Source organism: Oncorhynchus keta, chromosome 18 (genome assembly GCF_023373465.1).
Source record: "Oncorhynchus keta strain PuntledgeMale-10-30-2019 chromosome 18, Oket_V2, whole genome shotgun sequence".
Lineage (NCBI taxonomy): Eukaryota > Metazoa > Chordata > Actinopteri > Salmoniformes > Salmonidae > Oncorhynchus > Oncorhynchus keta.
The window spans coordinates 9,307,810-9,331,837 of NC_068438.1; the positions used below are offsets into that span (position 1 = coordinate 9,307,810).

General features: G+C 40.7%; 2 pseudogenes across 1 annotated transcript; both read right to left on the bottom strand.

Annotated features, from left to right (window-relative positions):
• Positions 1-413: 413 nt before the first annotated feature.
• Positions 414-13,617, bottom strand: LOC118397193 (cytochrome P450 2M1-like; annotated as a pseudogene).
• On the bottom strand, positions 13,617-23,850 carry LOC118382221 (cytochrome P450 2M1-like; annotated as a pseudogene). Its single transcript, XR_008067725.1, has 9 exons — positions 23,546-23,850; positions 18,901-19,063; positions 18,600-18,749; positions 15,202-15,349; positions 14,986-15,124; positions 14,585-14,726; positions 14,211-14,395; positions 13,910-14,051; positions 13,617-13,822 (listed from the first exon to the last, which is right to left on the bottom strand). The product of XR_008067725.1 is annotated as a cytochrome P450 2M1-like (transcript).
• Between the last annotated feature and the right edge of the window lie 178 nt (positions 23,851-24,028).

Genomic DNA, 24,028 nt, shown 5'->3' on the forward strand with positions numbered 1-24,028 from the left:
AATAGATTTCGGTTGAAGATCTGAGTACATTCAATAGCAGAAATATGTAAAAGTAGAGAAAATTAGGACAGGGAAAAATACTTTCACACCACTGTAGGTTTAAGTTTGCAAACCAACTCAATAATATCAGTTGTGCCAATCACAACCATTGTGTCAACAGCATATGCAAAATGTGTTGTACCATCACAAGACTATTATCATGAGTTAATTGATTTATTTTTCTGGTAGCCTCTAACATTCCAGTCACAGCGTTCTGCTTCTGTCAAACAGATATTATATGTGGACATGGACATACTTATGTGTCTACACAAGTCCAAAACAACAGTTATATGTGAGCAGGTAAATCGTAACACGAAGCTCATTTTTTAATGACAGGTCTGGACACACAAGATATTGTTTGAATCTGGCTGAAGTGCGCAGTACTATTTATTTATTAGTTGAAGCCAAATGTACAACCAAATGTTGTGTTACAACACATCAGTCATGTTGAATACAAAAGGCAGAATAACATAGTGACCCCCACAGTATACATAGTGTACAGTACTCCTAAGTGGTTTGCATGTATATATGTACATGTAGCAACCTACTAACCATGTAGCAACCTATAAAACAAAACACATTTCATTGGCTTACATTTTAACACCAAAACTTCTGGTCCTGTTTCCATAACATTTCAATAGAGAACTTAATATGAACCTATAGGCCTGTGCAGAAATGTTGTCCTGTTTTACAAGGGAGCAAAGCAGGGGAGTATGATAAAAAGTATGGAGATATGGTAAGCAACATCTCTGATGGGAATTCTTGAAACCTGACCAAAAACAAGCTTAGAAATACATGAATGTGGACAGAAATTAGCCTTGAAATATCAACCCATACCTTAGAGATCCTACCTGAGGATAATAGCAAGATACATACAACTCAATAACCCGTCTATAGTTGTCTACAAGAAAAAAGGTGGTAAATGTAAGGCTATGGTTACTGTATAATGACAAGCAGCTGCCTGTGAAGCTGAGCCTGTGACGTCTCCACAGTAAAGTGGTCACTCCTCAGTCCTGAGTTTGATGTAGCAATAATAGGAATGCGGAATGCGGCCAAAGCTGGAGCACGCTGGCTCGATGTTGATCTCCTCTGGAGGTTTGGTGCCGGTGAAAGTGAAGCGCTGCAGGAGGGAGGTAAAGAAGAGAAAGAGCTCCACTCTAGCCAGAGCTTCTCCCAGACACACCCGCTTCCCTGAGGGAAAAGAGAAGGGAGAGGTCATTGTCAGTCAGCTGAGCCTATAACTGAATTGAAGTTGACCAGAGGTTTCTTGTTAAGTTTTTTAAATGAGTGAAATCCTAGGCTGATGTATCAGGCTAGCTCCACCAGGCTAGGGCTGTCACACCTTGATCTGTTTCACCTGATCTTGTGATGGTCTCCACCCCCTCCAGGTGTCGCTTATTTTCCCCAGTGTATTTATCCCTGTGTTTCCTGTCTCTCTGTGCCAGTTCATCTTGTATGTTTGTCAAGTCAGCGTGTTTTTCCTGTTCTCCTTTTGCTATTCTCTTTTTGATAGTCTTTCCGGTTTTGACGTCTGCCTGATCATCCTGCCTGCCCTGACCTTGATTCTGCCTGCCTTTCGGTACCTTTTGAACTCTGAACTGGTTTTGACCTTTTGCCTGTCCATGACCATTCTCTTGCCTTACCCTATTGGATTATTAAATATTGTAAGACTCCAACCATCTGCATCTGGGTCTCGCCTTGTGTCATGATCAAAGCAGTCACAATCCTCTCATATTGTAATGTTTTTTTTGTGGATAGGATAGATACAGGAACTCACTTAATCCACAAACTACTTGCAGCATGATCTTACCCACTCCAAAAGCGAAGAATCCATTTTTCTTGAAGCATCCATTTTCATCAAGGAAGTTCTCTGGGTCAAACTCATCTGGGTTTTTAAACAGTTTGGGATCAACAAGCACAGAGGACAGCAGAGGCAGGACCATGGTACCCCGAAATAATGACAAAATAACACCCTTCACTTGCTATGAAAACTGCATGTTGATCAGTAAAACAATTTTAACACTTCCACGTCGAACAAAATATGGCGGAATGTAACATTCAGTGTTGGTACAATTACATAATTGTGGTCACCTCTGGAATGTGGTAGTTGTAGAACTATGTATCTCTGATCACTTTGTGGGGTACAGAGGTGGGACTGAGGTCCATGGATCGCTGGACTTCGTGAATGACAGCATCCGTGTAGGGCATTTTAACTCTGTCGTCAACCGTGGGCACTCTTGAGCCAATCACCTCGTCTATCTCCTTCTGAACACTCTCTTAGGAAGATTTAAGTCACACTTTATAATACGTTGCACTGATACTATGTACGGATTGTTGTTGGAGTTATTACATGTAACTACATCGTAATAATTGTCAAACTATTTATAGTCCAGGACTATTCTTTTGGGGATTACAATGTTATCGAATAGGTCTAGGAGACTTGGACGCAATCGATAAAGAGCTGGGTAGCAGCGAACCTTGAATGTGAGGGTACTTTATCATCATCAGAAATTAATGTTGTAGGGTGGATGTTGTGGTTTCTGTTTCAGCAGCAAAAATGTTCCATGCAGTCATCACCATATTATCATTGTTGACCTCAGTGTTGGGATCATCTTTCTCCTAAGAGAAGAGAATAAGTCACCATCAGTTATGTAGGTAAACAGCGATATCTGGTGGCTAGTTGTTGCCATCTCCACATACTTATTGCCTCTAAATACGTTGGAAAACCAGACATTGGCCTCTCACTTGTCTATTCACTCATGATAGCCAAACTCACATAAGTGGACATGGATGGTAATCTTAATTCCAGCCACATTCCATATTTTCATAATGTGTAAGAAGTTCACCCTCCAATGTGAGGATCATGCCGTGTTTTCTACCTCCAGCATTTTGACCAGGAAGGCCTCAATGAAGTCCTGAGGTTCAGAGATGTTATTCTGCACTTGAATTGCGCTCCCATGCAAAACTAGACAGATAGATATCAACTAAGTCTTCAATAAAACTCCCAAACGTGACTTTCTTTGAATGAATATATTGAAAATGTTTGTTGTGAGACTGCAAAATACAGAAAATAATATACTTTGGTATTCAATTCACATCGACATACTGTTCGCAAGGTACTAAACAATATCATAACCGCCATCGATAAAAGACAGTACTGTGCAGCCGTCTTCATCGACCTGGCCAAGGCTTTCGACTCTGTTAATCACCATATTCTTATCAGCAGACTCAGTAGCCTCGGTTTTTCTAATGACTGCCTTGCCTGGTTCACCAACTACTTTGCAGACAGAGTTCAGTGTGTCAAATCGGAGGGCATGTTGTCCGGTCCTCTGGCAGTCTCTATGGGGGTGCCACAGGGTTCAATTCTCAGGCCGACTCTTTTTTCTGTATATATCAATGATGTTGCTCTTGCTGCGGGCGATTCCCTGATCCACCTCTACGCAGACGATACCATTCTGTATACTTCTGGCCCTTCCTTGGACACTGTGCTATCTAACCTCCAAACGAGCTTCAATGCCATACAACACTCCTTCCGTGGCCTCCAACTGCTCTTAAACTCTCGTAAAACCAATGCATGCTTTTCAACCGTTCGCTGCCTGCACCCACACACCCGACTAGTATCAACACCCTGGATGGTTCCGACCTAGAATATGTGGACATCTATAAGTACCTAGGTGTCTGGCTAGACTGTAAACTCTCCTTCCAGACTCATATCAAACATCTCCAATATAAAATCAAATCTAGAGTCGGCTTTCTATTCCGCAACAAAGCCTCCTTCACTCAAAGCCTTAAAACTGACTATCCTACCGATAATCGACTTTGGCGATGTCATCTACAAAATAGCTTCCAATAATCTACTCAGCAAACTTGATGCAGTTTATCACAGTGCCATCCGTTTTGTTACTAAAGCACCTTATACCACCCACCACTGCGACCTGTATGCTCTTGTCGGCTGGCCCTCGTGACTGGAAGAATTGCAAAAATCGCTGAAGTTTGAGACTTTTATCTCCCTCACCAACTTGAAACATCTGCTATCTGAGCAGCTAACCGATCGCTGCAGCTGTACATAGCCCATCGGTAAATAGCCTACCCATTTTACCTACCTCATCCCCCTACTGTTTTTATTTATTTACTTTTCTGCTCTTTTGCACACCAGTATCTCCACCTTCATTTATCACTCCAGTGGTAATCTGCTAAATTGTAATTATTCGCCTACCTCCTCATGCCTTTTGCACACAATGTCTATAGACTATTTTTTTCTACTGTGTTATTGACTTGTTTATTATTTACTCCATGTGTAACTCTGTGTTGTTGTCTGTTCACACTGCTATGCTTTATCTTGACCAGGTCGCAGTTGCAAATGAGAACTTGTTCTCAACTAGCCTACCTGGTTAAATAAAGGTGAAAAATTAAATAAATAAAAAATAGCTGTACATTATACATTTGAAGTTGCATAAATACAAAGCACATGCTAAGGTACCATGCATCTGGCATGATGCCAAACCATATAGCTAATTGTTACTCATATGGTAATTGGCTAACTCCTTAATTACTCTAAAAATGTGCAACCACCTCTGTACAATAACAAAGCATAATACGCCAGAAACAGTTCGTTTCCATGACGCACGATTAGTTTACATGATGCAAGAGCAGAGTAATACAGCTGCCTGCATACATGAAAGGCAAGGCAATTTGTGTGAGTAAATGCAACCAACTAACATGGTTAAGTAAGCAATTCTATCAATGACAAGATTACCATCACTAGCAATATGCTTGAATCAAATTTACAAACAAATATTTTCCGAGGCTGAAGCGTGACAAGAAATAACTGATCTGAAAGACCTGAACCGTAGCGTTGTTTCTAGCTGCTTTTATGCGTGCAGAACGAACTCTATACATCCGGTTTTCGTACAGTCTTTCTCAATATCAGCTCCACTAGGGGGCAATAAACACCATGGAACACAATTGAAAATCCATTTTAACCACTGTAATAAAATAATCTGCTACCTTCTAACAGGATGGCAGCACAGGTGTCAAGGGTTTTAACCTCTTGAATCTAGGGGGCACTATTTTCATTTTTGGAAAAATAATATTCGCTAAGTAAACGGGCTATTTAGTCAGGACAAGATGCTAGAATATGCATATAATTGACAGCTTAGGATAGAAAACACTCTAAAGTTTCCAAAACTGTAAAAATATTGTCTGTGAGTATAACAGAACTGATATTGCTGCTAGCTAGGCATAATGCTATGCTAGGCTATCGAAAAAACTTACACAAATGATTGTCTTGCTTTGGCTGTCAAGCATATTTTCAAAATCTGAGATGACAGGATGATTAACAAAAGTCTAAGCTGTGTTTCAATATATTTAACTTGTGATTTCATGAATAGGAATATTTTCTAGTAATATGTATGTCCGTTGCATTATGCTAATTAGTGTCGGTTGATGACAACGCTCCCGGATCCGGAATTAAGATGGATTTCTGCTTGCCTTTGTGTGTAATATTTGGCCTTGTTTATGATAGCAAACATCTCATGGTGTTTGCCTGGAAAGCACCAAACAATTCTAGGGAACATGTTGTACATCTGAAAGAAATGGGAGGGGGTTTTGTTAGTGAACACAATGGCTTGGTCAGCCCAAGGCCATTTTGTGCAATTACTATGAGGGCGTTGAGAGCAATGGAAGATTCTATGAAAAGAGATGAGCTGAAAAGTTACTGTACCGCTCCAATAGGGCTGCTGAGTACATGGAAGTAGGCATCAACAGCCTTTTGGATGAGCTGAAATATTGGGTCGTCATTTTCAAACCTGTGCCCAAAGACTATGGAGCAGATCACATTGCCAACACAATTGCAAAGCAATTCTTTGGGATTGACAACTGAATCTAGATTAGAGAAGGAAGGCAAGGTCAGACAAATACTTTAAAATACCTGACTGGTTATCCATATATAATATTATGATGGTGAAACGTTTAGAAATAGCTGTGAGAAGCAACAACTACGTTTGAATTAAACACTAGATTTTCCATGTCTTTTAAAGTAAAATGATACCTTTTCAATGACATGTTTAGCGTGAAAACCTTGCTGAAGATAATATACTGAGAATAATGTATCCAATTACTTCCTTATCTGTGATGACATTACCCCTGCCCCAGTTCTCAGTTACACTGATTACAAAACAAATGTTAAACTCCCTTGTAATTTAATTCTAGGGTCCTAGAGGGAGAGGCAGGTCCTGGCAAAATGCTCTGTCTGGTTTTGTACTGGGGAGGTTTTACCAGTGGCAGATTTACCATTAAGCAGAAGAGACAATTCCCTAATCAAGGGGCCTCGCTCGTGATTTGGCAAAAAAAGAAAGAAAGTATATTTAAATTATTTCTATGCGTGAGGCCCCCATGCTCCGCTCGAGGATATTGCCAATAAAGTTATGATAAAATATATTTCAAAAGCAAGAAAAATACTCAGAAAACAATCTACCTCCATATTCACTGAAGGCTTTCACCAGCACCGTAGCCTCTTCTTGGACATGTTCGTCGATGCTCCTGCGCCTCATCCCAAAGTTGTGAAGTGCCTATCCAAGAAGGCTCAAGGTCATTGGCCACAGATAAAATGTCAAATCACGTTATACAGTGGGGCAAAACAAGTATTCAGTCAGCCACCAATTGTTCAAGTTCTCCCACTTAAAAAGATGAGAGGCCTGTAATGTTCATCATAGGTACACTTCAACAATGAGAGACAAAATGAGGGGAAAAAATGCAGAAAATCACATTGTAGGATTTTTAATGAATTTATTACACTCTGACTTTAGATATCTCTGTTTTATATTTTGGTTACACAGGTACGGCACAGCGTGCTGGTGAGCACGATGATTACCGGAAGAGCTGGCCTTGGTAGCATTACAACACCACACTACAACAAGGCCCAAGGGCAAGACAGGGGGAAGCTGGTGCAGGAGGAAGTGTGAGCAGCAGTAAAGGAGGATTGAGCCAGCAGGATGGTCGGAAAGCGGCAACAAGGAGCCCAGAGAAGATGAGGGCAAGCGGTGGAGCGTAAGGTCACATAATCCGAGTTGTGGAAGGCCGAGCCCCATCACATCAAGTCCAGATCCAGGCAGTCTACGATGTTTAGCTAGCTAGCATTAGCCACAACCAATTGGAATTCGTAACATTCATACGAGTTTCAAATTAGTAACATATCATACGAATTGTAATTCGTAACATACCATACGAAGTGGATGCTGGACATCCACAAATGAATACATATGAAATGTAACATATCATATTAAATGGAGAATTACGTACAAAATAATACAAAATGCTCTGAGACCAGGCTGAATTTAGAAGTATATTCCTAGAAGGATCGGCCTGTGACTGAGTTAAACTGTGACAACTTGTTTCCATGTGTGGGATAGTGGTGTGCGTGTCAGCTGTTTGTTCACCCTCCCGAAATGGCTAATAAACCATTGGCAACTGCTACAGATGGTATCTAATTCGCATTCTCTCAAGATGCTGAAGGAAAGAAAGAAAGAAATAATGTTTCTCCACTTCTGTTACCGAGTCAACATTTTGCCTAAATTTGGTGCTTAATTCTGCTGGAGTTAAATATTAAGGCCACACAGTATGTGAGAGGTTATAGACCTACAGTCAGTATCAAAATGTCAGTTTCCATTTAACCGATCCTTCAGTAACCTTCTGTCTTATGTAACCATACCAAACGTAACATACTAATTTGCTAACTCATACAATGATGTCAATAGGAGATTTGTCTCTGGTGGCTAGATTTTATTTTCATAATGTGTAGAGAGGTCCAATATCCAATTCCAGGAATGTATCACTGTTCTACCTCCAGTGTGTTAACCAGGAAGACTTCGAAGTAGTCTTGTATGTAAGCTTTGGTCTTGTCTATGGACTTAAACAGCTGTCGTGTCTTTGGCTATGCCGGGTTAAGTGATATGACATGCTATTCTATAAAATCCTTTCACTGTAATTAATATTACCTGATTGAGCTAATCATGTAAATGTAATTAACTCGAAAGTCGGGGCACCACGGAAGAGTGTTTATAGAGCTGTTGTCTTCCGAATAAACTCTGAAAGACCTAGTAATATTTTACATCAATAGCAGTCAATATTAATCGTCACCTTATTTCAGTCTCATCTGAAAGTTGTAAATTCTTGGTTATCTTCACGAACCATGGCTAAGAAGTTGAATCAGCAATACAAAATTGGGTTTAATTATTTATTTACTAAATACCTAACTAATCACACAGAATTACATATACACAGAATGAATCATACCTTGATTACAAATGATGTCATAAAGGAAAACGTCTCTAGTGGACGGAACAGATATTACAGCTGGTTACACAAAGAAAAGGGGGTTGGGTTTGAGTGAAAGAGCGGGAAGACTGGAGAAAAAAGGGAGAAGCGATGTGTCTATCGGGCCGTAGGCAGCTACTCTATCGTAAATACAGAATCTTGTGCATTCTAAATTACCGCCCATTTGGAAAAGGAAAATGCAATAAATATTTACTCTGAGCTGCGCTTCAATAGGTTGGTGGTAGATGGAAGGCTGTGTTGCCCAACAGAGTCCTTTGTCATTTGAAGCGTGTGTCTGGGTGTGAACGGGATACGTTGTAGCGTCGTCGTTGTGTGGTAGACGGAATGCTCTGTCTGTCCTCTCCTAGCCCACGTTTACAGAGGTCGCTGCTAACTCAATGGCTAGGAGGTATCACTTCTGTAACGAATAAGAGTTCAAAGTTCATACCATTCGCAACCAAAGCTCACGCTGAGGTTGACTTCGTTCTGTAGTTATTATATGAATCCTTCTGACATCGGACAGTCATCCTAATGTACCCGGAACAGGAGGTTACATTTTCGTCAAGTATAGTATAGTATATATATAGTGGAGGGAGAGAAGGGTGTGTTTCATAGTTTACAACCCATGTCTCTTCACAGGAGCGGGCCACTGATTGAGCAGAGCCCTAACCTTATGAAAACCCAAATCTCTAATTTGGAAGCTAAAATTACATTTCAGCTTTTCATAAATAATTGTATATTTAAACATTTGAATTGCATAACAATTCCATGTGAATCTGATAACTATAATGTGTAGACTTTCCCAGATACAGTTTAGGTCATTCTGTCATCAGTCATAATGTCTCAGATGACAACCGAACTGACATCATATTCATTAAGTACCAACGCATATTTTCAACTGGTTCTATTAACGAAATATGGTTAGTTTCCCTCCACTTGTTTGATGTTCCTAGACTCTCTATGTTTAACAAAGGCTATTCGAGAGTCCCTCTGTAGAGTCAAGAGAGAGGGAAGGGAGAAAGGTATTTATGGGGGAGGTCATAAATCTTACCCACAGGCCAACGTCATGACATAGCTCATGGTGTTTTCCTAGAAAGCACTCAATGATTCTGGGGGAAAGGTTGTACAGGAAGGAAGGGCTGGTTGTTATATTATAATTAAATATACAACGGGTGGGTCTAATCTTGAGTGTCTATTCCACAAGTTACCACCGGCTAAATCTATGACATTAAAATGCCCTTTTTACTCTGTTCCATCTGTCTGTGCATTGTCTCGTCAGCCAAGCAATTTATAAGCACGATCTCCACTACAAAAAGCATCTTGACATTATCTCACATTTCATTTAGACTAACATTTAGTTTTCAACAGCATTTGCATAACTCTTTCTGCCTGTCTCTACGACATTTGCCACATTGTTTCAATATTCAAATTCGATCTCCAGCTGTCCCATAAAAATGACCATGTTGGGAGTCGTGACGAGACAGACAGGCAGCCATGCTGTCTGCTGCTACTTTGCTGTTATTCTGGATGCACTTTTTGACGTGACTGTAAGTTAGCCGTAGTTGGCTAGCTAGCAAGCAAGAGATAAGGAACTTTGCCAGCCAGTATGTCAATGGAACATTTAGAAGGAACGACTGGGTCGCGTCTCTAGCAACTGAACCGATTGAAAGAATGACCAGCCGGCTTGGGTAGCAACCCTTGTGTTGGACTATATCTCGTGGAAGGATTAAATAGTATGAATTAATTCATCACAATAACTGTTTTAATGAAACTATGTCAATCATTATTTTAAATATGGTGGTAACCCGTTATATAAAAGTAATAATGCCCTCTAAGCCAGTGTTTGGAGGATACACTGGCACGGTTTGCAACACCCATGTCAATATATCCTCCAAACACCACGTTCTCGGATATTATGGTAACACACATGTTCTTTTGTCATTTGGCAGGCAAGCTAACAACGCAATCAAGCCATGCTTTCGAAACAAGCATAAACACGCATGCACACACACACACACACACACACACACACACACACACACACACACACACACACACACACACACACACACACACACACACACACACACACACACACACACACACACACACACACACACACACACACAAATCTTACTCTTGGACCCTCTCCTCGAGGCTCTTGCATCCGATTCAGAGGTTTTTCAGGGACATTAAAGAGAAGCTGCAAAATTTTCAATCTCTGCCTAGTAAACACTGAGCAATATTTCTTACTGATGATGAGAGCTGATACGAACCCATTGATTCTTGAGGAATATAACTTATAACTGCTTCATGAACTTACAACTTTATTATCCCCTTATAACCCCAAATTAGGCTGGGACTGAGTGACTACTCAGTATCGAGAGGAAGAGGAACGGAGCAAAGTACAGAGAGATCTTTGATAAAAACCTGCTCCAGAGTGCTCAGGACCTCAGAATGGGGAGCCGGTTTACCTTCCAACAGGACAACGACCCTAAGCACACAGCCAAGACAACGCAGGCTCGGCTTTGGGACATGTCTCTGAATGTCCTTGAGTGGCCCCAATTTGCTTACCGCCCCAATTGGTCCACAAACGACGCAATCGCCATCACACTGCACACTGCCCTAACCCATCTGGACAAGAGGAATACCTATGTAAGAATGCTGTTCTTCGCTTAACAGCTCAGCATTTAACACCATAGTACCCTCCAAACTCGTCATTAAGCTCGAGACCATGGGTCTCGACCCTGCCCTGTGCAACTGGGTCCTGGACTTCCTGACGGGCCACCCCCAGAAGGTGAGGGTACGTAACAACATCTCCACCCTACTGATCCTCAACACTGGGTCTCCACAAGGGTGTGTTCTCAGCCCTCTCCTGTACTCCCTGTTCACCCACGACTGCGTGGCCATGCACGCCTCCAACTCAATCTTCATCGTTTGCAGACGACACTACAGTGGTAGGCTTCATTACCAACAACGATGAGACGGCAGACAGGGAGGAGGTGAGGGCCCTCGGAGTGTGGTGTCAGGAAAATAACCTCACACTCAACGTCAACAAAACAAAGGAGATTATCGTGGACTTCAAGAAACAGCAGAGGGAGCAGCCCCCTATCTACATTGACGGGACAGTAGTGGAGAGGGTGGAAAGTTTTAAGTTCCTCGGCATACACATCACGGACAAACTGAAATGGTCCACCCACACAGACAATGTGGTGAAGAAGGCGCAGCAGCGCCTCTTCAACCTCAGGAGGCTGAAGAAATTCGGCTTGTCACCAAAAACACTCACACACCTTTATAGATGCACAATCGAGAGCATCCTGCCAAGCTGTATCACCGCCTGGTCCGGCAGCTGCTCAGCCCATAACCGCAAGGCTATCTAGAGGGTAGTGAGGTCTGCACAACGCATCACCGGGTGCAAAACTACCTGCCCTCCAGGACACCTACACCACCCGATGTCACAGGAAGGCCAAAAAGATCATCAAGGACAACAACCACCCGAGCAACTGCCTGTTCACCCCGCTATCATCCAGAAGGCGAGGTCAGTACAGGTGAATCAAAGCGCGGACCAAGAGACTGAAAAACAGCTTCTATGTCAAGGCCATCACTAACATTGAATGGCTGCTGCCAACATACTGACTCAACTTCAGCCACTAATAATGGAAAAATTTATGTAATCCATTTATCACTAGCCACTTTATATAATGCTTACATACGATTTACATTACATTTAAGTCATTTAGCAGACGCTCTTATCCAGAGCGACTTACAAATTGGTGCATTCACCTTATGACATCCAGTGGAACAGCCACTTTACAATAGTGCATCTAAATCTTTTAAGGGGGGGGGGGTGAGAAGAATTACTTTATCCTATCCTAGGTATTCCTTAAAGAGGTGGGGTTTCAGGTGTCTCCGGAAGGTGGTGATTGACTCCGCTGTCCTGGCGTCGTGAGGGAGTTTGTTCCACCATTGGGGGGCCAGAGCAGCGAACAGTTTTGACTGGGCTGAGCGGGAACTGTACTTCCTCAGTGGTAGGGAGGCGAGCAGGCCAGAGGTACATTACTCATCTGAAATGTATATACTGTACGCTATACCATCTACTGCATCTTGCCATCTTGATGTAATGAAATGTGTCACTAGCCACTTTAAACAATGCCACTTTACATAATTGTTTCATACCCTACATCACTCATCTCATATGTATATACTGTACTCTATACCATCTACTGCATCTTGCCTATGCCGTTTGGGCATCACTCATTCATATATTTTTATGTAGATATTTGTATTCATTCCTTTACACTTGTGTGTTTAAGGTAGTTGTTCAATTGTAAGGTTATATTACTTGTTAGATATTACTGCATAGTCGGAACTATAAGCACAAGCATTTCGCTACACTCACATTAACATCTGCTAACCATGTGTACGTGACAAAGACATTTTGATTTGATTTGAGGCTGTAATCGTTGCCAAAGGTGCTTCAACAAAGTACTGAGTAAAGGGTATGAATACTTAGGTAATGTGATAAATAGATATGCAAAAATGTCTAAAAATCTGTTTCACTTTGTCATTCTGGGGGTATTGTGTGTAGTCAATTTTAGAATGAGGCTGTTACGTAAACATTTTCAGAAAAAGTTAAGGGGTCTGAATACTTTCAGAAAGGTTACAAGTCACTATTTTCACAAGTTTGTTGATACATTTTTCTGGTAACCACTAACATTCCAGTAACAGCGTTCTTCTTCTGTCAAACAGATATTATATGTGTACATGGATATACTTGTGTGTCTACACTTAAGGCCAAAACAACAGTTATATGTGAGCAGGTCATTGGAACACAAAGCTTTCTTATTAATGACAGGTCTGGACACACAAGATATTGTTTGAATCTGGCCTGAAGTGTGCAGTACTATTTATTAGTTGAAGCAAAAATGACAACCAAATGTTGTGTTACAATACATCAGCAGAATAACAAATTGACCCCCACAGTATACATAGTGTACAGTACTCCTAAGTACTTTGCCAGTATAGATATACAGTCCTAACCACGTAACAACCTACAAAACAAGACCAATTTCAGTTGCTTACAGTTGCTTATTAGCATTAAAATATCAACCCATACTTTAGAGATCCTACCTGAGGATGATAGCAAGAGGCATACAACTCACTAACGCTTATATAGTTGTCTACAAGAAAAAAGGAGGTAAATGTAAGGCTATGGTTACTGTATAATGACAAGCAGCTGCCTGTGAAGCTGAGCCTGTGACGTCTCCACAGTAAAGTGGTCACTCCTCAGTCCTGAGTTTGATGTAGCAATCATAGGAATGTGGCATGCGGCCAAAGCTGGAGCACGCTGGCTCGATGTTGATCTCCTCTGGAGATTTGGTGCCGGTGAAAGTGAAGCGCTGCAGGAGGGAGGTAAAGAAGAGAAAGAGCTCCACTTTGGCCAGAGCCTCTCCAGGACACGCCCGCTTCCCTGTTTTGTTTGTGGATAGGATAGAGAGATACAGGTCTCTTGTTTTTAACTCACATAATCCACAAACTACTTGGACCATGATCTTACCCACTCCAAAAGCAAAGAATCCATCATTTTTCTTAAAGACTCCATTTTCATCCAGGAAGTTCTCTGGGTCAAACTCATCTGGGTTTTTAAACAGTTTGGGATCAACAAGCACAGAGGACAGCAGAGGCAGGACCATGGTACCCTGAAAGAATGACAAAATAACACCCATCACTTGCTATGAAAACTGCATGTTGATCCATAAAATGTAAATAATATTTTTTAAACAACAGTTCCACCACGTCAAACAAGATACAGTGAGATTGAACATTCAGTGTTTGTACAGTTACACAATTGTGGTCACCTCTGGAATGTGGTAGTTGTAGAACTCTGTATCTCTGATCACTTTGTGGGGTACAGAGGTGGGACTGAGGTCCATGTATCGCTGGACTTCGTGAATGACAGCATCCGTGTAGGGCATTTTAACTCTGTCGTCAACCGTGGGCACTCTTGAGCCAATCACCTCGTCTATCTCCTTCTGAACACTCTCTTAGGAAGATTCACTTTACATTTCACTGATACCATGATTTTGTTGTTGGAGTTATAACATGTCACGACATCATAATAACACATTTGAAACAATTCATAGTCCAGAATGATACTTTTTTGTATTACAATGTTATCTAATAGGTCTAGGTGACTTGGACACAATCGATAAAGACTTGGGTAGCAGGCTACCTTGAATGTGAGGGTACTTTATCATCATCAGAAATGATTGTCTTAGGGTGGATGATGTCGTTTCTGTTCCAGCAGCAAACAGGCTCCATGCAGTCATGACTATATTATCATTGTTGAACTCAGTGTTGGGATCATCTTTCTCCTAAGAGAAGAGAATAAGTCACCATCAGTTATGTAGGTAAACAGCGACATCTGGTGGCTAGTTGTTGCCATCTCCACATACTTATTGCCTCCAAATACGTTGGAAAAACAGAGATTGGCCTCTCACTTGTCTATTCACTCATGATAGCCAAACTCACATAAGTGGACATGGAGAGTATCTTAATTCCAGCCACATTCCATATTTTCATAATGTGTAAGAGGTTCAACCTCCAATGTGAGGATCATGCTTTGTTTTCTACCTCCAGCATTTTAACCAGGAAGGCCTCAATGAAGTCCTGAGGTTCAGAGATGTTAAGGGTTTTAAGGCGGATTTCTGCTTGCCCTTGTATGTAATCTTTGGCCTTGTTTACGATAGCAAACATCTCATGGTGATCTGAAAGAAAGGGGGTGGAAGGGGAGGGGGTTTTGTTAGTGAAAACAATGGCTTGGTCTTTTGTGAAACTGCAGTTTAGCAGGGCAAGCAATGGAAGATTCTATGAAAAGAGATGAGCTGAAAAGTTACTACCGCTCCAATAGGGCTGCTGAACATGGAAGTTCAACAGCCTTTTGCCAAAACCTGTGCCCAAAGACTGCAAAGCAATTCTTTGGGATTGACAACTGAATCTAGATTAGAGAAGGAAGGCAAGAACACACAGATACTTTTAAAATACCGGATTGGTTATCCATATATAATATTGTGATGGTGAAACTTTTAGAAATATCTGTGAGAAGCAACAACTACGTTTGAATTAAACACTCGATTTTCCATGTCTTTTAACGTAAAAATGGTACCTTTCCAATGACATGTTTAGCGTAAAAACCTTGCTGAAGATAATATACTGAGAATAATGTATACAGTTACATGGATTACAGAATAATGTATCTCAGTTACGCTGATTACAAAACAAACGTTACCCCTAGGGTCCTGGAGGGACAGGCACGCCCTGGCAAAGTGTCTGGTTTTGTAGTGTGGAGGTTTAACCAATGGTGGAATTACTATTAGGCTCACATCATCAAGGGGCCTCGCTCGTGAGCTGGGCATAATATTTTTGTTGTTTTAAATAAATAATTTCAAAGCTTGATGCCCCCCCCCATGCGCCACTCGAGGCCCCCCAACCCGCTGTTGTGTACTGCTCAGCTCGTCGCTCTCATTCTGTCTTGCATCATCAGGTTGGTTCAGAAGCAGAAACATCTGCAGGAAGCAGATTCTTATTTTCAATGACGGCCTAGGAACAGTGGGTTAACTGCCTGTTCAAGGGCAGAATGACAGATTTGTACCTTGTCAGCTCGGGGATTTGAACTTGCAACCTTTCGGTTACTAGTCCAACACTCTACCCACTAGGCTGCCCTGCCGCCCCATTAAGCACCCACGGACAGGTTCATAATAATGGACCATTCCACCCTTACAAAGTTCCCGCAATATTATTGCAAAAGTAACTTATTGAAATTAAGCTGCAGCAAAATGAGGCACTTTCTGAGCAGGGCAGAGAAAAGAAAGGTAATTTCTTGTTCAAATTAAATCTTAAATTTATTTGGTAAAAAGGACAGGTGCTGCTGACAATGCCATTGTGGTGGGGTCTGAGGACCTGTATGTGTAGCCCATGTATCTGATGCTGTCTGGACAAAAAAGTATGGCATGTCATACCTTTCAGACCCCTTGACTTTTTCCACGTTATGTTATAGCCTTGTTCTAAAATTGATTCAATATTTTTTCCCCCTCATCCATCGACACACAATAGCCCATAATGACAAAGCAAAAACAGGTTTAGAAATTTTAGCAAATTTATAAAAATAAAAAACAGAAATATGTAATTTACATACACTACTGTTCAAAGGTTTGAGGTCACTTAGAAATGTCCTTGTTTTTGAAAGAAAAGCAAAAAAATGTGTCCATTAAAACATAAAATTGTTCAGAAATACAATGTAGACATTGTTAAATTGTAAATGACTATTGTAGCTGGAAACGGCAGATTTTTTATGGAATATCTACATAGGCGTACAGAGGCCCATTATCAGCAACCATCACTCGTGTTCCAATGACAATCTTGAATTAGCTAACACAACATATCATTTTCAAAGGCTAATTGATCATTAGAAATGTCACGCCCTGACCATAAAGAGCCCTTGCTTCTCTATGGTATAGTAGGTCAGGGCGTCACTAGGGGTTGTTCTAGGTTAATTATTTCTATGTTGGTGCTCTTGGTATGGTTCCCAATTATAGGCAGCTGAGGTTCGTTGTCTCTAATTGGGGATCATACTTAACGGTTCCCTGTTTCCACCTGCTGTGTGGGATACTGTTTTGAGTTAGTGCATGTAGCACCGCTGATGTCACGGGTCGTTGTTTGTTTCTTTTTGTTCGGAAGTTTTGCTTATATAAATATGTGGAACTTTAATCGCGCTGCGCCTTGGTCAGTCTCTCCACACAACCGTAACAAGAAAACCCTTTTGCAAATATGTTAGCACAGCTGAAAACTGTTGTTCTCGTTAAAGAAGCAATAAAACTGGCCATCTTTAAAGTATCTGGAGCATCAGCATTTGTGGGTTCGATTACAGGCTCAAAATGGCCAGAAACAAAGCACTTTCTTCTGAAACTTGTCAGTCTATTCTTGTTCTGAGAAATTTAGGCTATTCCATGCGAGAAATTGCCAAGAAACTGAAGATCTCATACAACGCTGTGTACTACTCCCTTCACGGAGAGGAGTGGGAGGCCGTGGTGCACAACTGTGCAAGAGTACAAGTACATTAGAGTGTCTAGTATGAGTAACGGAGTGTCTAGTATGAGTCCAAAATGGGCAGCTTCATTAAATAGTACCCGCAAAACACCAGTCTCGACGTCAACAGTGAAGAGGCGACTCGGATGCTGGCCTTCTTGGAAGAATCTTGGTGGTTCCAAACTTCTTCAATTAAAACATTTGAGGCCACTGTGTTCTTGGTAAACTTCAATGCTGCAGAAATTATTTGGTACCCTTCCCCAGATCTGTGCCTCGACACAATCCTGTCTCGGAGCTCTACGGACAATTCCTTCGACCTCATGGCTTGGTTTTTGCTCTGACATGCACTGTCAACTGTGGGGCCTTATATAGACAGGTGAGTGCCTTTCCAAATCATGTCCAATCAATTGAATTTACCACAGGTGGACTCCAATCAAGTTGTAGAAACATCAAGGATGATCAATGGAAACAGGATGCACCAGTGCTCAATTTTGGGTCTCATAGCAAAGGGTCTCACTTATGTAAATCAGGTGTCTTTTTTATTTGTATACATTTTTAACATTTTCTAAAAACCTGTTTACACTTTGTCATTATGGGGTATTACGTGTAGACTGATGAGGGAAAAAAGTATTTAATCAATTTTAGAATAGGGCTGTAACGCACCAAAATGTGGAAAGTCAAGGGGTCTGAATAGTGTCCGTGAGACAGAGGGGCGTTGTTTCGCTCGAATGCTTTCTGCGATGAGATAAATTCGCAAGTGGCTGAAACTAAGGAAAGTAAAGTAATGTGAAGAAATTATGGGTTAATAAATGAATAACGGGGAAACAATTGTATTGATTGTTTCATTCTGTGTTATAACAACATTCAACCCACATAATGCATACTGCACTTCTTTAAAAAAATATTTAAACCGTGATTTCTAATCAAAACGACCTCAAACAGCAGCAATACCTCAGAACTTAAAAATGTACATGTTTACAGGTAAATTACATGTCTATACTATAAAAACCCTGTACACCCCATGGGTTTTACTGTTACTATATTCTGCAATAAACCATTTATCTTCAGTTTCTTACATTCCAACAACCTGAGTAATATTGTCCATAAGGTTATTGTAAAAATGTATTTCAAAGGCAAGAAAAATACGAAGAAAAACAACCTACCTCCATATTCACCGAAGGTTTTCACCAGTATCTTAGCCTCTTCTTGGACACGTTCTTCGATGCTCCTGCGCCCCATCCCAAAGGTTTTCAGGGTCATCAGCGAGAACCTGCGAAGATCTTTTGATCTCTTCCCACTGCTCACCATCACCCCTACAGTAAACAGTATGACAGAAGCACAAAGAGGAAGAATTAGAATAGCATAACATAAACCTAATGTAACGTAATTTCCACACAGACTGACTTTGGCAAGGACAATGACACCTACCCACTCCCATTAAAAAAATATATATAAATCACCCACCATATCCTTTAGAGATTGTCATGATCACGGGGTAGTTGGCTCTGCCGCTGAACTCTTCTCCTTGTGTGACAAAAGCATCCTTGATAGCCTGAAAGCCAGAGATCACCACTACAGGTTCAGAGCCCAGCCATACAGTAAACACTGAGCCATACTTCTTACTGAGCTGAGGAGAGAAGAACCACAGGATTATAGTTAGGGAACCAGGACAGTGATGTCTCAGATCCCAGGTTTATATGGAGCACAGCTGACAGTGAAATGATTGTGGCGTTGCTATTCCTTTGGATAAGTGATGGAGAGACCCAAGAGAGCAAGAAATGCAGTGGCAAATTGATAGAGTACATTATACTTACTTAGATATAGAAAATGTGTCAAAGTAAGTGTATTTATAGCATGCCATTTTATGTTCCCAACAGTAGCGGTGTGTGGGTAAAATCACTGAGGAAGTCGAGCCCCCCCCCCAAGCCATATTACAACCTGTGTTGTGATAATTGAATTGTTGGCTCCATAACCTTTCAATTCATATGCTTAGTGATATATAGGCCTAAAGGCAGAGCCAATAAGAAGACCATGTCACGCACTGACCTTAGTTATCTTTGTTTCCTTTATTATTTTGGTTAGGTCAGGGTGTGACAAGGGGCGGTTTGTTGTGTTTTTGTCCTGTCTAGGATTTTTGTATGTTTATGGGGTTGTTAACTAGTCTTGGTGTTTTGTATGTCTACGGTTGCCTAGATTGGTTCTCAATTAGAGGCAGCTGTTTATAGTCTCTGATGGTGAACCATATTTATGCAGCCATATTCCTTGGGTAATTCGTGGGTGATTGTCTATGTATTAGTTGCCTGTACTTATTCTATATAGCTGTCACGGTCGTTTTGTAAGTTTGTTGAAGTGTTCTTTGTTTCATTAAAATAGAAGATGTATTCACATCATGCTGCGCCTTGGTCTCATCTCTATAACGAGCGTGACGGACCATTCAACCACACCTGAAAGTGAGGACATGGTGGACTGTATATTCTTTAGGTTAGGTTTACTTTGTATTCCCTCCCGTGTGCTGGTTGTAACATCCACAGTTATTTAGATTGCTTATGTTAATAAGAACTGAGGTAGGGGTGTTTGTATACTTTAGTTTATCTTTACTCAGGAGTATGCTGGTATTACACAGTTCACATGGCATATCACTCCCGCTGTCTGGCTACTGTAAAACATGGAACCGGAATCCTACAGTACCAATACACTCCAGTTGAGGTGGTTTAATAACGGCTAAGATGCACAGAACAGCACCGCACAGTGTATGTAGTATGGATGGGATAAGGCACTAAGTGGCCTGGCAACTTGCTTCAACCAAAGTGTGTGTGTGTGTGTGTGTGTGTGTGTGTGTGTGTGTGTGTGTGTGTGTGTGTGTGTGTGTGTGTGTGTGTGTGTGTGTGTGTGTGTGTGTGTGTGTGTGTGTGTGTGTGTGTGTGTGTGCGACCGGCGACCAGACCCGCTGAGCAGGCACCATACGCCCTGTGCCCACACCGCATGGCACTCGGGGCTCTGCACCGGGCTAGGACACGCACTAAAGAGATAAATAAAGATACAATAGTAAATGACAGAATACAGTCTCCAAATCACATCTCTTATAAAACAATATGCATGGTTTAACCCTGCACTAATATAACTAACATGAGAATATCTACTTCTGCTAAACTTCCCAGTAAAGCAATGAAAACAAGCAAGCATCCAGAACGGTGCTCAAAATAGCCCACGTTAACATATGTAGCTTAAGAAACAAAGTTAATGAAATTAATAACTTGCCAGTAACAGATGACATTCATATTTTGACTATCTCTGAAACCTACTTGGATAATACCTTTGATACAGTGGTAGCAATACACGGTTATAACATTTACAGACCAGACAGAAATGCGAGTGGTGGAGGTGTTGCTGATTATATTCAGAACCACATTCCTGTAAAGATTAGAGAGGATCTCATGTTAAAGTAATATGGCTACAGGTTCATCTGCCTCACCTAAAGCCCATCCTTGTGAGAAGCTGCTATAGACCACCAAGTGCTAACAGTCAGTATCTGGATAACATTTGTGAAATGCATGTGATATGAACAGAGGTATATTTTCTGGGTGATTTAAATATTGACTGGCTTTCATCGAGCTGCGCACTAGTTCAGGTTATCAGTCAACCTACCAGGGTAGTTACAAACAGCACAGGAATGAAATCAACATGTATTGATCAAATCATGACTAATGCTGCAGAAATAGGCTTGAAAGCAGTATCTAGGTCCATTGGATGTAGTGATCACAATATTGTAGCCATATCTAGGAAGATCAACGTTCCAAAGGCTGGGCCTAATATAGTGTATAGGATGTCACATAAAAAGTTGTAGTGATTCTTATGTTGATGTAAAGAATATTTGTTGGTCCGTGGTGTGTAATGAGGAGCAAACACAAGCCTCACTTGACCAAAAATCTCAAATTTGGACTCATCAACTCTAATGAACTTATCCTCTGCAGCAGAGGTAACTCTGGGTCTTCCTTTCCAGTGGCGGTCCTCATGAGAGACAGTTTCATCGTAGCGCTTGATGGTTTTTGCGACTGCACTTGAAGAAACTTTCAAAGTTTTTCAGAATGACTGACCTTCGTCTCTTAAAGTAATGATAGACTGTCATTTATCTTGCCTATTTGAGCTGCTCTTGCCATAATATGGATTTTTACCAAATAGGGCTATTTTCTGTGTACCACCCCTACCTTGTCACAACTGATTGTCTCAAATACATTAATTAAGAAGGAAAGAAATTCCACAAATTAACTTTAAACAAGGCACACCTGTTAACTGAAATGCATTCCAGGTGACAACCTCATGAAGCTGGTTGAGAGACTGCCAATATTGTGCAAAGCCGTCATCAAGGCAAAGTGTGGCTTCTTTGAAGAATCTCATGTAAAAACATATTTAGTTTTGTTTAAAACTTTTTTGTTGACTACATGATTCCATGTGTTATTTCATAGTTTTGGTGTCTTCTATTATTCATCACTGTAGAAAATAGTAAAAAATAAAATAAACCCCTGGAATGAGTAGGTGTGTCCAAACTTTTAACTGGTACTGTATATCTGAATTATGGAAGACAAGCATCATCATTTTGAATTCCGCAAAGTGAGGTTGGAACAATGTCATACTCGTTTGGACCAGACAGCATCAAACAGATGGCCTACAACTAGAGAGACAGAAAGTTTTTGGCAACCACAAATCTGTTCAACCGAAAGTTCATCTACAATATCATGTATAATATCACATTATACAAAAAGTCCACATTTTGTCAAGGTGTGACGTTAATTGTTAGTATGTACTTCATTTTCATCACTGCATTTTACAGTAGTAGTAGAAAATGCACAAAGGCTGTGGGTTTGAGCATGCAAACCAACACATGCACAAACAAGCAAATACAGTACCAGTCAAAAGTGAACCCTTGAATGAGTAGGTGTCTTTCTTTCTTTTTAATTATTTTCTACATAGTATAATAATAGTGAAGACCTCAAAACTATGAAATAACACACATGGAATCATGTATTAACTAAAAAAGTGTTAAAATCAAAATATATTTCAGATTTTTCAAAGTAGCCACCATTTGCCTTGATGACAGCTTTGCACACTCTTGGCATTATCTTGACAGCTTCATGAGATCGTCACCTGGAATGCATTTCAATTACCCGGTGTGCCTTCATAAAAGATAAGAAGGAAAGAAAATCTACAAATGAATTAGTTTGAGCCAATCAGTTGTATTGTGAAAAGGTAGGGGTGGTATACAGAAGATAACCCTATTTGGTAAAATACCTAGTCCATATTATGGCAAGATCAACTCAAATAATCAAAGAGAAACGACAGTCCATCATTACTTTAAGACATGAAGGTCAGTCAAAACAGAAAATGTCCTTGTCACAACACAACTGATTGGCTCAAAGAAGAAGGAAAGAAATTCCACAAATTAATTTATGTAATCGATACACACACACACACACACACACACACACACACACACACACACACACACAATTTTTCAGTTCTCAAATACATGCATGTAGTATACTTTTTTTTTTTTTTCCACCTTTATTTAACCAGGTAGGCTAGTTGAGAACAAGTTCTCATTTGCAACTGCGACCTGGCCAAGATAAAGCATAGCAGTGTGAACAGACAACACAGAGTTACACATGGAGTAAACAATTAGCAAGTCAATAACACAGTAGAAAAAATGGGCAGTCTATATACATGTGTGCAAAAGGCATGAGGAGGTAGGCGAATAATACAATTTTGCAGATTAACACTGGAGTGATAAATGATCAGATGGTCAGATGGTCATGTACAGGTAGAGATATTGAATGAATATTGAACCAAGAAGGGCAATTCAATAAAAATGTACAGAAGGCTGGTAACTAAGCAGTCACATGAAAATACTGAAATGCTTTGTTGCTACAGTAACCAACACAGAAAATAATGTAAAACAATAATAATCTAGCCTACATTTAGCTTGTATTAATGCAAATAATCAATTTTTGCCAAGTTCTGTGAAAAAGTAATTAAATTGATATCCCATTCTACACCTGATTCTGCATCTTTGACCTAACCTTGCCCACTGATCTAGCTCAAGTATTTGACTGACCTCCATGTAGAGCTTGTATGGCGCTTTCACATCCATTCGTAACAAGTTACCAAGCAGAGGAATCGGTGAAGGACCAGGAGGCAAACGTGAGTTGCTTTGTTTGCCTCGATTCATCCACAATAAAATAATAACGACAAATCCGATTACAATAGACACAAAGTTCGTCTGCAAAATATGAAGTACATCCATCTTCAGTAGAGTCGATGACATTGATCGCCTACGGAGTTAACAGAACATCTGATATCGGAAAGCTTTATGCTGTACCGGGTCAGAGCCTTCTACTGCAAAAAGTAGATAGAAGTTGAAGTTGTGAGTTTCATCAGTGATGATCCATTATATTGACAAGAAAGCCAAGTGACTGCGCAATTATTGTGCAGTGTTGCCAGCTCCTCAGTAAGGAAAGTAGCTATTGGCTGTCCCAAAAGTCTCTAGTTCAGTCGCTAAATTACGTCATTGCCTAATTTGCATAATTGCCCATGTGAA